Genomic DNA, 18,859 nt, shown 5'->3' on the forward strand with positions numbered 1-18,859 from the left:
AGTTCAAAGTTTTTGTGGCGCCCAAATAGGTAAAGATAGTGTATCTAAAAATCTACAGAGTGCATTGGCCGCCAGTGTTGCTTCTTCATTTTATCTTCTTTTAATTTAATTTTTTTGTATTTGATGGAGCTTTTCGGAGATGTTATCCAGAAGAACAAATATAGTTTTTAACTTTTAACCATTGTGGTATGTCCATTTTTGTACATCTCCACTCATCACAACACGACGGGGCGTTTGTAGCAGAGGGTGTTGAGCGACTGCCGTGTGATGCAGCGGTACAGGTTCCTATGCGGTCAGGGGAGTCGACTTTAATTTCTGTTGTGGCCCCACAAAATGAAAACTTTATCTCACAGTGGTTAGAGTAGGTTGGTCATCTCTAGATAACCTCCGCCCCCTCCCGTATTGCAGAAACGACTTAGAAAAAGATAATTAAAAAATAAAAATAAAATAAAGCCCTGACAAAGACCTACATTATGTGACGATACGCCAACAATCAATAAATAATTAAAAACTTTTTTTTCTTCTCCTTGACCGCTTGAAGTTCACATACAGACCCTCATCTATGTATAATTTTCTTTAGAGAAATTAAATTGCATTTTCTGGAATATATATATAATAAGTAAATCTATGAGAGAAGCCCATAACTATTTACTATTTTCCATCGAAATCATTCTTGTCTAGAAAACTATTTTTGCGCATAGTTAACCGAAAATTGTTCATGGAATTTGGTAAAATTTATACTTTGCTATTTTCATAATAGTTTCCTACTTCACACCGAATTTGGGCCAAGTCAGGCGAGCCGATTTCGAAATATAGGTGTGCCGACAAATTATATTTATGATTGTGTTAGCGAATTTAGTTGATAGAATCTTACAAAATCACTAGCAAGTTACCAATCTCACGTTTTCCCTGGAAATTCCATAAAGATAAATGTCCTGTAGTTGATAACCTAATACTCTTAACTTGAATATTTTACGAACAAACTCCTATGGTTTACGTTTTTAAGAACTACAAAGGTTTCGAGCTAAAACTTTGATTTATCCAGGCACTTGGTTCGTTTGAAACATAATGTTACTAATAATCAGACATACTACAAAACGCTTTACAATAATATTGTAGCCTCAATAATATTGTCCGAATATATCTGTAGAAATTTGAAAAAAAGTTTAATGTAACAAGAAACTTAAATACGAGAACCGAAGAAGTTAATTAATAAATATAAAATTAATACCAGGCCCTTTCATATCCATGAAACATCTACTTCAGGTTCTTTGTTTATTGAAAAACTTAAACAGTTATTTGTGATTGGTATAGAGAGAACGTACGAGTTAGTTACTGCAAACTGTGAGAATTGCGATAGCAAGAGAACTTTTCAATACATAGTTTTTCTCTTGGGCATGTGTTAAGATATGTAGAAGGAAATAGAATAGAAGGTATGTGTTAAGATCAGATATGAGCAGGTGAATCAAGATTTCTGTGCTTCAAGCAATGAAAAAACTCAGAATAAAGCTTTTTACACTAAAATATCTTTTTTTTAAATTTCATAGTTAAATGTTTTGAAAGAGAGCTTGTCAATTCATTTTTCAAGAATTGAAATCGGTTGTCGAAATTGTGTCGTGTTTCATTTTTATTTTTTTTCATTTTATTTATATTCATTAAAATATAATGAACTATTTGAAACAAAAAAAATCAAAATATCACTGATCAATCGTTAAAAAGATTCTATTCACCGCAAGTTATTTTAAAAGAATCGAGACCCATATTTAGTGGAAATGTCATAGATTGAACTACTATTTCCAGATGATGTGGAATTTTCCTGTAATATGTTTTATATATTTTTTTATTTTAATTTTATTATGATCAGATTGGTATCTGCAGAAATATACAAATTTTGTTCTACCAATTTTTCGTTGTTTCATCTTCTAATACTATAATTAAATTTGAGTGTTAATTACTCCTAAGCGCTTGTATGAAGAACACATTTTTATCTCCTAAATGTTAGCCCAACTTGCCAAAAAATTATAAACGGTAGTTTTAGTTAATTAATATAATTTCATTTTTAACTAAGGATATCGAAGAGGAAGACTCGAATTCGTTCACATATTTAAGTAAAAAAATGTCAAGGTGACAGGCAAGAGCTGAGAACCTAAAATTTCTTCGGCGGACCGGTTTCGAAATTACCTCACCGCAGCGGTAGGACTGGATTTATGAGGTAACTCCCTGACAGTGTGGAGTCGGCCCGGCTCTACAGGTATTTCTCCTACAGGAACAGTATCTTTATATCAACTAGCGCCCTTTTTAAATTTAAAATTACCCTATATTCTCTATCATATCTTTATAATTGTATTAGCAGGAAGTTTAAGCTGTAAATATTATTTTTCGTACCATAAATATGTCAATAACAAAATAACAAAAGAAACTTTTTAATGACTTTTCCTTGAAATAGTATAAAACATATTTCTATAGAATCTCTATGACCAAACCCTTATAAAAAATTTAAATATTACATATTGCTTTAGTGTCTCCTTAAATTTTCCTACGACTTTTTCATTGCCTTCACCTTATGATTAACGATTTATCTGTCATTGACAAGTTTATGTGTTTTAAATTTAGTATTGATGAATATTATTCTTTGGAATTATTCATTAAGATGTAGTGAAATTCAAATTTTTTCGGTACTAGTATGTAAAATAAGGGAAAATTTCAAAATTCTACTTACAATATTATTATTAATACTTTAATTATATCAGAGCTATCAACTTCCAATCGCCCTCGTTCAAAAGTGAACGAACTAATCCTACTTATCACTTCATCATTAGATTTTACACCTGTAGCAAGAAAATTCAAAACTCACTCATGCACAATAAGTGAGTTTTAAAGCTCCCGTAACGAAGATTGTTTTGTAAACTAGTTCCTTAAAGATACCCTTATACGTTTAGATTGCCTCATCTTCAGACATAACTGTGATTTTCTTATTACTTACGTATTCTTATAACTTAAATTATTTTTCATTGTTAAAATGATAGTATTTATCATATTACTTTGCATTAAAATTTTCATTTATTTTCCATTCTGATATTTCTCCTATGGTTCATTAATTTGAAAAAAAAAAAAAAAAAAAAGAACCAGGTTAGATGGACGGATTTAAAAAAAAAAGTTTTTGGGTGATAATTGGATTTATAAATTTTTTTTTTAGTAAATAAATAGATTTATTTATTGGTAGATATTACAATCTGCCACACAGTTGTGGGCAATAGGTAATAGTGATGAATGATCTCATACATACTAAAATAAATAAAATAAAATAAATTAAAAAAAAAAAATTTAAATATACACAAACACAAAAGAATAGACAAGATGAACATATATTTATAAATTAAGGTTATTTATTTATTTTTTAAAAATTTATTTATTTAGTAATGTATAGCAAATTTGTTGCGACTACCTTGGTCGGTACCAAAATAACTTACAAAAACAATGAACATACATATGAAATTGTTTGTTTCACTTCTAATCGTTGGGATGTTTTGAAGATTACAACGGCTTATTAGTTAAAATAATACAATTTGAAGTTACTTGTAAAGATAATTATGCAAATGATTTAATTTGTATTATACAGTCAAAATTCAAAATTCTACTGTGAAAAAAAAAGCCAACATTAAATACTAAAATATAGGTAATATGAAAAAGGAAACTAGTGATGGGGTAACAATAATGTATGGGCTGTCACAAAATGATATATAACAAACGAATTAATGAATAAAATATTTTTAAAACTAATAAAGTAACAGTAATGTAGGTAATAAAGTCCTTTATATAAAAATACAATATATCTCTTAGGATATGGTATCTCAAAATTTTTAAGGGGATTAACCTTTTTTCTTCTAATTTCTAGGGGAATTTGTTGATAAAATGAAATAAGGGTCGTGAAATGGAAGGGAAAGAAAAAAAGGAATAAATTGAAAAACTTGTATTTAGTTTGTAGACTGGTATTAATTGTAAAAGAAAACTGTGGAAAAAAAAATTATCTTTGTGTTATATTATATCATATAAAAATATGTAATTTATATATGTCCGATCACGGATTGATTAGTATACTGTGTAATGTAGCAATCCGATGTATTTGGGCAGCATGAATGAATAAAGCATTTCTTTCTCTTTCTCGATGACGATAGTTCATTAGTGAAAATTACAAACAATAAAAATAAATAATTAATGTCATCTATTATTAGCACAAACTTCAATGATCCACTTTTGCTCTCAACTATTTATTTTTCATTATTTAACTTTCAACGTTTCAGATTCTCAAAGGGACAGATAATTGAATTGTCATAATCCATTACATTGTCTTTCTTGCTGGCTAATTGCCCATCTTATATAAACAGCAAAATTTCAATACAAAAAGATTCTTCAAAAATTGTTTTTCTTTTTGTATTAACCTCATTAACAATTTTTTTTTTAATAAATATTTATTAGTAAAAGTGAATCATTGAAGTTTGTGTTATAATAATATAAAACACTCTCAAACGATCAATATACTAAATCAAAATTATCTAATAAATGTCATCTAATTATAATCTGTAATTTGTTTGATTCACTAATCCAAGACTCTATAGTAAATATTGATAATTTTACTTCTGAAAATATGTTCTCAATACTTTTTAACATGTATGTACAACTCCACAGAAAGCGCTTTAATTAATTAAAAAACTGATATAATATAGCTTATATACTAAACTTTCTTTTACAAAAGGATTAGTGGGAAGAAAGATTAATAAAACGTATACGGTGGGATAACAATCGATTTCTAGTAACGAAATCAATTTCACTTTTCTAATTAACATTCACCGAATAAGGCGTGCTTGAATTTCTTCCAAGGCTGCTTAGAGACTTTGGCAAGCCGTTGAATAGAATGATCTTCTTTTTTTATTAACCCCGTACTAATTATAGATTATACACTCACAGATTATAATAAGCTTGTACTTTGGTTATGCCACTCCTCCTAATCGTAACGGCTGAATGTCAATACGAGACCTTTCAATTAGAAACCCGTGATGATTAATTACCAAAAAGGACATCCAAAGACGCCTGCTAAGGAAGGGGCAAGCACAAGAACTGCCACTCTTTCGCAAATGCTCTTTTTTTTGCAGAGGACCGTCTAGAGTTGCCGACATTCCATTGGCCGATCGGCGACCTCCTTTCTCCCGTTGCATTGAGGGTGGATGGATCCAAATGAACTTGGCTAACCACATCCAACAGGATTCTAAAAAGAGAATACGCTTTGTGTATGTTGTTCTTTAAAAAAGTGGGACATTTATAATATTTCATTGTTTCACTTTGAAAGTATTTCGAAACTTGCGTAGCATGTCTGTTTTCTTAATATGTCGATGAAACAGCAAGGGTAAAATTGGTATAAGTAAATTTAACAATCTGTATTTATGATTTATTATAATGATTATTTGAGATTGGTTTATTTCATCATTAACACACACTAAAAATACAAATGTTAAAGTCACCTCAAATCGACTATGTCTTTTTATTATTTTTAAAATGAAAAAAAAAAATACAAACTGGCCCGGATTGAACATTTATTTGGTTCAATTTAAACATTTTAAAAACTAAAACTAAAATAAACAAAATATGACTAACAATGATTTCAAATAAAAAAAAAAAAAGGCCTTTCATATAAAAATAAAATAGTTCGATAAATTATGAAAACGAAAATAAAATAAACTAATTTACAAATAAATATATAAAATAAATACTGGTCGACGTAGGGTTGCTCCACTCCGATAGGTCAGAGGAAGAGTGCTGCCGATATGTGTAGGTCGCAGTTCTGGTAGGTTAATAAACCGCTGCGATGGTCCAGAGTTGGTGTAGTGGCTCATCGATGGTCCAAATATCCAATTGTCGTGTTAATGTATTGGGGGAGCCGACAAAATGAACGCAGACAGGGCTGGTTACACACGTTCCTGGCCACTAATTATCAAAATCGAAACACAGAAGTGGTCTGGTTCCGAACTGCAATGACGACTAAACATTCAAAAAATGTCTAATAAAATAACATGAACCAAACACAGACAGGGCTGCTAAAGACGCTACCATGGCCACTAATTAGTCGGAACTGCTCTAAAAAACTAAGATGGTCGGCCTGTTGCTAGGCAACCTCTTAGCGACGATTCTCAACCCCTAGCAACTGCCTCTATTACTCATTATTACAAACAAATATAATTACATATTTTTTTCTTTTCAAATAACTAAATCTAAATAAAACAATACAAATAAAAATAGATGTAACTAAATTAAATACTAATAAAATTCAAATACTATTTACAATTATTTACAAGGTAATTATATTATGGCGTTATCAACATATATAATAAAAATATAGTAATTATTGATTTATGAAAGATAGTTATAAAAAATTATTTTACTATTAAGGTGATAACAGAGTCCGAACCTGTTGATGGTAGGTTCTGTTATAAATGATGTTTGTAAGTGGAAAAAGAGAAGATTATTTATGTAAAAAAGTTTTAGTTTTAAAATATAAAAAGTTATGTAAGTAAATAATCAATTTAAAAACATTATTTAAAACTGTTATAATATTTAATAGATTTTAAAGATATGACATTGGCAAAGATTTTAAAGAACATGACATTAATATTTAAGGTATAGCCAAAAATATCAGTATGTTGTTTAGGAAACAATGTAATTAATATAAAAACAAAAATTTTTATAGGTTGGCTTCTTGAAAATGGCCTGAGGGCCGAAACGTTGGAGAGTTTCTGGAAATAAAAGTTGAGAGTATATTTGGATTAAAATTGTGTGTATTTATAATGAAATCGGTATTTATTTTTGAATTTACTACGGTGGAGTCAAAAGAAGGGATTGTATTAAGGGGTATCTTATAACCTTTTAATTTGGATTTAACAATTTTTATTTAGAGTGCTATCAATGGGTAGTTTCTCTACACGCCTGTAACACTCCAATTTATCTTAGATCAGATTTACTAAATGTATTATAATGTACAGTTGTAAATAGCAATTAATAAATATTTAAAAAAAAACAATTTTTATAAAAGGCAAGTTTCGTCGCTTAAATTATTCAGTGATGTCCTGTAATTGATTTGAAACAATTAGCTAAATTACACAAAAAATCATTGTATACAATACGTTTTTTTTCTTTTTTTTTTTTTTCGGCCAGGCCATTGGAGTCCTAACTATGGTTAGGGGTCAAAGTTCTTCATTTTGTGGGACCGCTATTTAATAAAAAAAAGTCACCGTCCCAGGCCGGATTCGAACCGGCACCGCCAATAGACAAGAAAGTAAGACTGTCTTAAACACTGAACTATACAATTCGTTAAATTTGCCCTCTAGATTTGTGACCATTTATTGAGCAAACTGCCCAACCACTTTTTACGTTTGACGTTTCAATCTGCTCAGTATTATCCTATGCTTTTTAAAAAAATAATTGGAGTTTAAAATAGTGGAAGAATATTTAATATATTTCATTACCTACTTTGCTGGCCTTGCGCATCCGATGGCCCTAATAAGAAACTTCATTGTACAATAGATGCTGATATATACAATTTGTCTCATTAACTGATAGTTATTTGTAGGTGATAATTATGAAATATTGATTATTGTTTTATGATCAATTGTTTTATATGAGCCCGAAATAAACCTATTCGTTTTTAGTGACCCAATGTTACTTCAGACATAGTGAAACATAGTAGGGTAATTGCGCGCTTTCCACATAGAAACGAATTATTATTATTGTATTAATTTTGTGCTAGCGTCATCACTATTACTAAGCATTTACTCCCCCTAATTTGGTCAACCAATTTAGAAGCAAGTGTTCCTAATTTTTTTTTTCAAAACCGGATTGGTTACTGAAAAGTACTGCAAACCCCTCACATACTTTAAATCTAACCCTATATTTACTTACTCAAATTAATTGTCTGCACTATTATGACAGTTACGTTATAGGAAAGGTGAACTCTGGTCTTATGAATGGTCTTTAACAAGGATTTTAAACTTGTCTTTCTGTACATTTCAACAAAATCTAAAGCTTGTACAGGAAAAGTCACAACTGGGCAGAAACTGTGGTCTGAAGTAACTCACTGACACAGAAATTCCAAGTTTCTAACGATCAGCTGAAATATAAGCCATTCATGTAATTATTGGTTTCTCAATCTTGTTGATCAACAGAAGGAATGTAAAGTAGCTAACCGTTTTAAGAGGATATTGAGGAATTAACCTTTTAAAATTATAAAAATTTTACTTATAAAATATCAATAAAATTGTCAAACGGAGTTAAATTAAGAAAATAAAAAAAAAAGTTCCTTTTTTTCTTTGTTCTTAGAAGATATTTTTATTTTCACTTAATTACATATGAAATATATTAAAAGGGGAGTATTCAAATGAGTGAAAAATTAAATTTTAAAGATTTTAATTCACATCGGCAACCTGTAGTATAAACTAAAATGTAATGTCATGTTTTTTTTTTTACTAATTTACAGATTATAACTTAATGAGGAATAGGCACGTAATTGTTATTACATTTTATTAATTGTTAAATTATTTTAAGAATGAAAAATAGCACCAATAAAAATATAGCACCATTTACCTTTCGATAGTTGAAAAAAAGTATTCAGTTGTTGAACCGTAATATCTTTAACTGCTATCCTTACTGATATAGTGATGGTATAAGTAACTGCTATTTTAACTGTCGTTATTTTTTTTTATTATAGCTCAAGTCCTTTACTGGGTACCCATGTTAATCATATTTTAACAATCCGTTTTACAGACGGACTGAAATCAAAAGTTATATCGCCTTAAATCATACCTTGTTAAGAGCGGTTTATGATTTGTCACCTTTCTATATAACTTAACTGGGTGTGTTGATAGTGTAGCTGTTATTTTAGCATTACATTCTAACTGTTATTCAAATTTTAACCGGTTTAAATCACACCTGGTTAACAGCATAACTGAGTATCGCCTTCACTATCCAGTTTGAATTAATGTTCAAGATTATAAAATTCAACAATTACGCTCTGCATTATTACTCTAACTGAGCAATTATCTATATCTCGAAAACTGTTTTTTAATAATTAATATAGTATTATTTTTTTTGTTACTATGTTCATAAATCATAGTTTATCACTATCGAGTGGAGAATCAATTTATAAGTTATAATATGGTTTCCTTCGACAACAAAGAGTAATAAAGGGACAAACGATCGGTACTCACTCTAAACAGAATACAATTCTCTGAACTCGTTGACAATCGACAGACAACAATCGCACTCCATTACTACGACTCTTAACAATAGCATCCAATGGTCCCTTGCAATCCTCAGCAAAAGAATTCAATTTTATATTCCACTAGTTATAAAGAGGTTGTGGTGTGCCTTTTATTTTTACGATTCACACATTTTGTTTCAAATACACCAGCAATGAAACGTATTCCAAATCGAACGAAAAGTTGTTTCACAATGTCATATTATTTTTTATTCAATATTAAACGAATTTTTTAGAAAAATATTTCATATTTGCTAAAATTTTTATTGAATCCAAACTGTATTTGTTCTTATCGATTTTGAAAACAATTTTTTTTAACCACAAATTTAAACCAATTTTTCCTATATTGAATCAGACCATTAAATCTGAAATAGTAGTTTCATACAATTTTATGTTAAAGTTCACGAATATATTTTTTTCAGTTCATTTAATTAACATTTTTGTCTCTAAATTATCACCAGGTAAATTGATTGACAAATATATAGTGGTTTCATAAACTAAACCCTATGAATTTTTTTTTATATATTTAAAATGGTATGGGTATTTGCCAAAAGATTAGTTTATAACTATTAAAAAAAGTAAATTGGGAATAAATATTTTTTATTTTGAGTAATTTTCTGATCCTTATCCTTCAACTTTATTTGTCCCATTATAAAAAAAAAAAAATTAAAAACTTACAAATATGAACATATTACGTATTTCCATATTTATTAATTATTTTCGAATAATTAACCAAAAAGTAATAAACCATTATTTTTATAAGTTGTTAAGTGAAAGAATTTATCCATATTCAATTAACTTAATAATACTGTACAATAGGATTATTTTGTCATAGCATTACGGTTTTATTTATATTTAGGTCTGCACTGATTATTTAGTTTCAGTATTACAGTCACAATAAAACTGCAATAATATTTTTAACGATGTATGTTTACGTATAGAAAATGTATTGTTCCTACTGAAGTATGATATAAATAGATTTAGTTGACTGTAAAAAATAATTTCCTGATTATAATTTGTACAAATTTACTAAAATTTTGTACAAATAACTTCTTACTTTATTTTTTAATATTATGGCACTTTATTTTATACTGTAAATTTAATAGAACTTATCTTTGATGATTCCATTCCTCTTAGAGGGTTTTCTTTGCTGCCACTGAATGAACTTCATGATTCATGATGGTTAAACCGCAGAATCATTGCAGTGGAGGTCCGGTCAATTACAGTTGTGGGGAAGTGGGGGTAATTATGGTTAATAAAGGCTATGATAGTATTCCATCATTCCACACCCATTGCACCCTCCTATTCAGGTAGATCACAATTAGTGGTTGTATGCCTAAACAACGCTTTCTTTAATTGCTTACTCCTGTACTGTCTTACAACCATTGTTAAGAAAACTGAATGAATTTTTTAAAAATTTATTCACTTTATTTTTTTATAGAACGCCCGAAAATTTATAATAGAACAACAAATTAAATTTTATCAGAAGAGCTAGGGAGAAGTGGAATCACCGATTGCAATGAAACATTTTTTGTGGCACGAGATCGAATTGGGAAGACAAAAAAATAATTATTGTATAAAAATTGAACTGTTTTTTTTCATATTTTTGTTTTCTTCGTTTGCTTAACATGTATTTCTAGGGTTTTTACAATACACCTTTCGAGTTTTTGTAATTATGACCATGATTAGAAAACAAATATTACTGATTATATTGAATGATTGAAAATGTATTCTTCAAGTAAAGTAGACCGCAGTTTTTTTTTCTAGCAACAAGGAAGCAAGATTAGTTTTCAGCGTCCTTTAAAATCCTCAAATACACATTTTCATACAATTTTAAATTCAATTCTATATGTTGCCTTTTTAACTAATGTCCGGCGTTCGTCTAAACATTCATTAACTCCTCAGGAATTTTTACAATCGTCCTTTTTCAAAGGACTTTATCATGATAAAATTCCTTACAATCAAATAAAAAACCTCCTCAATCCAACGTTTTATTCTGTATCTCCGCTTCTAATTTTTTAATGTGGGTCAGGTTTGTGCCATTTAGTGTATAGTTTATTGAGACCTAAACCACTCCTAACACTTAATTATTTTAATTATCACCATACCATCATAAAGGATGTTAATTATCATTAAAACACCAGAAACAAATGTGTTTTAGGATAATGAATGTTCGCATTTTCTGATCGGTCTTGTTTTGAACTGAGTAAAGGAAACTTAGGTGGTGCACGAAATCATATTTAAACATCTTAGAAAACCACGATAATGAACAGATTGGTGTAACTTAATCTAGAAATCATTACGTAACAGAGGCAGAATATATTAACTTGAGCAATTGTTAAAATTACGTAAAAACTAATTTTTTTTTAGCCCCTATGGTGTATTTTCAAGACCACTTGGACAACTGCATGATATGTTTTCAGCCTAGTTTTTAATTAATGTTATACTCGAAACTCAATTGTATTATTAGCTAGCCAACTAGCACGCATTTTTCGACCGGTCGGTGTGGGTTGCCTCCAATCATCAGGAACTACATGAGGATATTAGGCGGTTTATTTCTCTGCGATTAATGGATTCAAGGGTCAATAATTCAATATTTAAATGTCACAATTCGTATTGTATCAATCTAACGAGATTGTTCTTCACATTTATCATTTTCTCGCTCAATGACAGCGAAAAAAATTACGTGACGCGGGTTCGCCTGTTATCAGTTATATAATGGTTGATAAGGCAGGTTGGTGAGGAAATGACTTGTGATTGTTGAGGATTTACTAAGGAATGTAATTAGTGTAATAAATTTGCATAGTTAACCACCGTTTAGGTCTTAACCTCTATGAGTGCGATATTTTCCATTGGGAAGCATATTTTCGCATTTAAATGATCTCTATTTACTCCAGTCAGTTGGATTAGAACACGTAACTATTTATTACATGTCTATATGATAATTGGATCCGCACAAGCAATAAAATAACTTTTTGATGATTAAAATTCTTTAGTAATTAATAACGTAAATAGACGTTATATGAGCTTCTGTTTTCTTCCATTTCTTCTCTCAGGTTTTAATATTATTAAATTTAATTGAAAGAAAAGAATTCACTTACAAATATTTATATTTTAAACACAATATCTTTTGATCCTTTCAACTTTGATTATTTTTCTCCGACGTTTTGGCCCTGAGACCATTATTAAGGAGATACCTAAAATATTCATGTTATTTACGATTCACTCTTGAAATAACACTTTATTTCTTCTTCTCTTAACCGTTTAAATGAATTTAAAACGGTCAAATGTTTAAAGGTGGAAATAGAAAAAGCGAGCAAGATTTCATGGAGATCGCTTGGCTGTTGTGGAGGAGGCTCGGGCTCTTGTAGGACCGTCGTGCCATAGTAATAATAATAATTGTAATAAAAATATAATAATAAACTAATTATAAAAATTCCTTAATAATAATAATAATAATAATAATAATAACATATCTTTAAATTCATTTGTTCACGTTATTAATTTTTTTTCTTCCAATTTTAGGCTGGTTCCTCATGTCGGTTACCATTAAAAACAAATAAATTAATCAATTAACATCACACAAAAACGTAATTTTCTGTTAATAGTTAGCTACTTGCCAAAATTCTTACTGGATCAATTTAAAATTTGTTTATATGCACAATAACACTATTATCATAAAGCTTACGTTCACAAGTTTAGGACTCTGCTATAAACAATATGCAGTGCTTAATATATTTTATTTATCACTTATATCAATTTAATTGATCATCAATAACAAATTTAAAAAATACAAATATTTCAAAAATAACATAATTTAAAAAGTAATTAATATTTGTATATACAATTGTGTAGATAAAAAAATTTAACCATTATTCAATACATTTCTAACTTTCTTTTGTTTGCGTTTTTTTAAAAATATATTTATTTAATATTTAATAATTTTTTTTAACAAATTGTCAATTACTGCATATTAATTTTATATAGTGTTATTAGTATATTAACTTTAATATAAACAAATAATATTTTACTATGGCCGAAGGTTTGAAGAAAAATAAGTAAAAGTTGCGAGATAAGGATCAAGAGATGTGTTTTAATTTGTTACCTACTCTTATACTAATAATTAGTATGAGGCTAATATGTAGGTCAGTACTTACTAGTGCTTATGCGCAACAAGGACCTGTTATTTAATTATTATAATGGACTCAAGTGCATGTTGATTATACATTATGCTATGATCCATGTCGATGATAAAGCTGAGAACTATTTCAGATCTCCTTTTCCTCTCCCAAGTTGCTAATTATAGCTGATCCCACAAGTGGAAGCTGATGTCAGTACTTCTTTTACTGAGGAATTTTAGAATTATGACAGTGTATAAGGATCATTTAGGTATGCTATGATATATTGTATTTTATTTTCACATATAATCAATAAATCTGTTTTAATAATGTTTATTATAAACATACACTACTACTCTTAAACATAATGATCTATCTCAGTTAAAAACAAAAGTATTTATATTTTTTTGTTACTTATGATTTATTTTTTTTAATCAATATAATTTTTTTATAAAAACGCAAATATTGTTTTATTCTTATCTCTAATAACTGTTTATTTCTATAACTCTACTGTTTATTTTTCTTCGACGTTTCGGCCCTCAGGCTATTATCAAGGATATCCCTGATATATTCATATTATTGACTTTTTTTTTATTTAGTCTGAAAATTACATCCAATATGGTCCGACCAGATGACATTTATCGATTGATGCCAAAATAACATAGATATGATAGACATAAATAAAATTTGTTAGTTAAACTTTTGATTATTAGGGCGTTGTATTTAATTAGCTAGAACAGTACAATATAAATAATTCTCTTGTGATAAAACTAATAATCCAATTAACCAAATACTAAAATGAAAATTAATTAAAAAAATATATAATAAAATTAATAAGTAATAATAAAAATAATTGAAATGAAAAATAAGAATACAATATACAATATATACTCTTGAACTACGTACAATAATATATACAATGTGTAACATGATATCTAATATAAAAGAGAAAGTAGCATTAAAACTAAAAAGTAGCCAAAGGATACAATGAAACAGAATGATACAAGAATATGATAAAGAAATAGGATCTAAGTATATCTAAATAAATAATATGAAATATATAATAATATATTTAATAATAAAATTAAACACACAAATAATAAATATATATATGCACATACAATTTTTCATATAAATATAAATGGCGTAAACATATACGCATACTTACAATTTATAAATGACAACGTTATATAACTATCAGACCTTACAATTGATTTGCCCAAGTTATTACAATCTTTTTCTTCCTATTGCTGGCCAAGTCAATTATCTTTAAGAACTAATATATTTATCAATTAATATCACACAGTTTCTTTTGATAAATTTCTTGAATTAATTGATTTAAATCAAGACTAAGAAATTCAATCAATCAATATTTTTTCATCCTTATATCTCAACTTACTTTCTCCAACGTTTCGGTCCTCAGTTCATTATCAAGAAGACACAAAATATTTATATTTAATTGCATTTCACTCAACACACACCACTATATTTATATTATCATATGCCACTTTTTTTACGTATGTTGTAATTTAATTTGTCCAAGTTATTAAAACTTTTTTCCTGTTGCAGGATGATGACCCAAGTCATTATCTTTGAAGCTGACATATTTATAAATTTCTAGAAAATGCATTGCGTTAAATTTAGATTGAGAAATTCAATAATAATTCTCTAAAATATATTTGTGTTACTTGCACAGCCTTTGTTCAAGAAATAGTACTTTCTTGCAGAGTACTGAACCGCTCTTGACTCTTCATAGGTTGTAGTGGTGTAAATTTTCATTTTCTTTGAAGGATAAAAACTAATAAATTGAAGAAAATAAGTTTAATAGCAGTTTTATAAGAAAACAAATATATTTAATATGATTATTATTGAATTTATTAATCTTGATTTAGAGCAATGCATTTTCTAGAAATTTATCAATAGAAACTATGTGATATTAATTGATAGATATATTAGCTTTTAAAGATGATTTACTTAGGCTGCAATAAGAAAAAAAAATTAATAACTTGGTAAAAATCAAATCACAACATAAGTAAAACAAATGGGATGTGATAGTAGAAATATAGTGTCATGTGTTGAGTAAATTGTAATTAAATATGAATATTTTATGTGTCTTCTTGATAATGAACTGAGGACCGAAATGTCGGAGAATAAGGAGTTATAATGATAAAAAAAAATTTGTTTTACTTTATTTAATTTACTTTACTCTCTGACAAAAAATTATTATGTCAAACTATACTAATGTATTTTTTTTTTCAGGTAAATTGAACTTCCTGTCCACTAAAACTTGAGGTATTCTGTTTTACTTATATTTTCTAATCAAATTAGGTCTTTAGAAAATAATGTTTAATGTTTTCACTGCCACGAATAAATAAAAACGATTGAAAGTTCTAAATGTATTTATTATGTTTAAAATTTATTTTTATTTAATTATTTAAATTTATTATTTTTACTTTTACTTAACTTATGGTATGGTCTACATTTTATATTTCTGATTAAAAAAAATTAGTCCAGTCTAATCGCTAATTAATCCACTAAACAATTCCAATTATTCATATCTCTTAAAATATCCATTATTAAACTTTTTTTTCTGTATCAATCGTTATCTTGAAAATTTTAATTAAATCTCACTTTCCTTGTATAAATTTTTATTTCATATGATCAATATGCAGTATTAAGAACAATTTAATTTAAAATGATTAAAAAATTTTTATACCAGTGATAAGTTCAGTTTTTTTTTTTTTTGTTTTTTAAGTGCCCGTTAATTGAAATGCCTTATGTGCATGAAGCTGTTTTTATTTTTTATTGTCTAAATTACTTTTGATTATCGGTTTATCCACAGTTAAGTAAATTTTAGTTTTGCTGAAACGAATGTGGATATAAGGATAAAACTTGATGAAATATATTTGTATAGGCCATTTGTATGGGATACAGGTCTCAAAGGTTTTATGTCATAGAAATTGCAACGCAGCCAAAATATGCATTTATTCCGGCCTTGGATAAAATCAATCTAATGGAATGTAATGGATATTGATATAAGCAATGACCGTTCCTTTATCTATGCACACGTAGATGCAAATGCTAGAAAGGACACAGTTCATGGACCTTGCATTGACAGGGTGTGGTCCCCCTTGCCAAAGGTCAGTACCAAATGCTATGTTGATTGTAAATATTATAGCATTTTTATTACTTATTTTTATGGCAATTTATATTTATGTACAAGCTCGTGCATGAAACATTTATTTTAAAGTATTATTAATTGTAATAGGTACTATCAGTAAATGCTAATAGCCTTTCAGGTGGCATTTAGATCCAGTTTATTCTACAGTTCCGCTGAATAAGTGGGTAATTTAAAATCCATATATTTTCTGGGCTGCAGTTTTCAACCTTGGACATTCCTTAAATTTGCATTGTGAAATATTGATCTCTGATTTCATCATTATAAACCAAATGCACTCTTAATTAAAGACAATTATTACCACCTAATTAAAATTATTTAACTCATTTTGCAGTTGATTCAGCTTTCCCATTTATTTACCTGAATCACAAAACCCATTTGGTGATTACATAAATATAATTTTACGTATTCTATTATTATACTAGTCCGCTTTTATTGATTTACTGATTTAGAAGCTATTTATTGGTAATTAATAAAAGTTATTATTTCTACTATAACCATGAACAAAGTATTATTATTATTATTGTAACTGTTTTAATTTTATACATTTGTAGTTATAGTGTTGATATTTATTTTAAAATAATTATTATTTTTAATGGTCATATTACAAGATTTTTATTTTTAATGGTGCCCTAATATATGTAGAAATGCTATCATATCTATTCCTGCCACTTCTTCCATGCAGTCTTACCCTCCTCCGCATCCTTTAACAATCTCTTCTTGGGTCGTCCTCTTTTTCGTTAATTTGTCTGGGAGATAAAGGAAGATTATATTTGGTTACGATTAAGTTGTTGTGATAATAGTTTCTTATTGCTTTACACACTCCAGGATTTTAGATATGGTAAAATATTGCTTTCCAAAGTTTATCTCAGTTGCTATTTTTTTTTTTTTATCCCTTTGTGGAAAATGTTAGACTAAATGCATCTGAAACGAGAATGAAATTGATATTCAATATAGTAAATTTTTTTTCTTTTAACTTAAAAATCATATTCTTACATCCAATTAACTGAATAAATTATTTAAATAAATCTCCAGATATGCTAATACCTTACTAGTGAGACTTAGAGATCTCTCGTCCTATGCTTTCTCAGCATTCGCCAGCTTAGCCCTGATATTTCATTCTTATTCATTCGCCTTCATCCTCAATGCAATAATATTATGACTAAAACTCGAACTTTTGAAAAGAAAAAAAGTTGAGAAGTTTCAACTTACTATTAGAACTTGATAATTGCTTTGTTCCTCTTTAGGAGTTTTTCCATCTTATATTAGAATAATATATTTTTATTAAGATATTAATTGATATTCAGTCCAAAATCAAACAATAATGAAATATACTATTAATTTTACGGTTTCAACTGTAGAGCTTCATCTGGGTTTATTTATTGTGTCCTGTTCTGTATTATTTGTAGTTCTAAGTCAACTCTTTTGTATTTGTGGAAGTGCGTTCCTTGTTTTCACTTCGAAATTCATTTAATTTTTTTGTTTTCTTTCTTATTACCTTGTTGTATTTAATGAACCCTATACGTACGAATGTAGATTACAAATGTAGAATAGGTTGTAGTTATGGAGAGAGTGGAGGTGATGGTGGAGATAGCCCGGTGAAAGGCATCCGGTCTGTGGATTCCTTACCGTTAGCCGTCGGGGCGGGGTGTCTGGCCCTGCGTCGGGGCAGCTCGTGTCCGAAAGTGCACTTGGTTGCAGTAGTGTTCGGTGGTCGAGGTTCGATTCTACAGAGCTAACTAGAATGTGCCTCCTATCAATGGACCTCAGCAGCTGGGAATCCCCTAGGCCTATTCCAAGAACATTATTTGCATATTTCCTCTCTTGGCGCTATCGCAAATACTTCCCAGAAAGAGTTGGATATCTCTTTCATAATGTGGGAGGATATCCTCGCCTTCCGGCTTATCGTATTTCTCTCTCCCCTGCCGATGACGTCCGAGCCGAGTGGAACAAGCTGCATCGCTGTTACTCAGAATCGCCGCACCCGTGTTTACAGATCACTCCGAAAAACATGTTTGCACTGGAATGTTAGAAAACTTTTAATGGTTTGTTTACTTGTAACGGCTGTTTACACTTACATGCAACTTGGATTTTTACGAGCTTCTTTTTTTTTTTCAAACCTAGATAGCATCTATTTGCACTGGCATGTAAAATGCACGATTCTTGCCTAGTATAATTAAATTAAAATTATTATGAAAGGTATTATTATAATTACATCAAAAGGAAAAACTTGACAGTGTTATTATCCTAAACATGGGGCCT

General features: G+C 28.8%; 1 long non-coding RNA gene across 7 annotated transcripts in view; it reads left to right on the forward strand.

Moving 5' to 3' along the window:
- The window catches only part of LOC112210002 (uncharacterized), a 234,113-nt gene that overhangs the window by 89,499 nt on the left and 125,755 nt on the right, over positions 1-18,859 (forward strand). For 3 of the 7 annotated variants that reach the window (XR_010844578.1, XR_010844585.1, XR_010844579.1), the window contains one exon: positions 15,679-15,711. The exons of the other annotated variants lie outside the window; for them this stretch is intronic. This is a non-coding gene — a long non-coding RNA (uncharacterized lncRNA). The remainder of the gene's footprint in view (positions 1-15,678; positions 15,712-18,859) is intronic. 7 annotated transcript variants of the gene reach the window in all.

This window comes from Halyomorpha halys, unplaced genomic scaffold, assembly GCF_000696795.3.
Source record: "Halyomorpha halys isolate HHAL.00 unplaced genomic scaffold, Hhal_1.1 Scaffold560.1, whole genome shotgun sequence".
Taxonomy (NCBI): domain Eukaryota; kingdom Metazoa; phylum Arthropoda; class Insecta; order Hemiptera; family Pentatomidae; genus Halyomorpha; species Halyomorpha halys.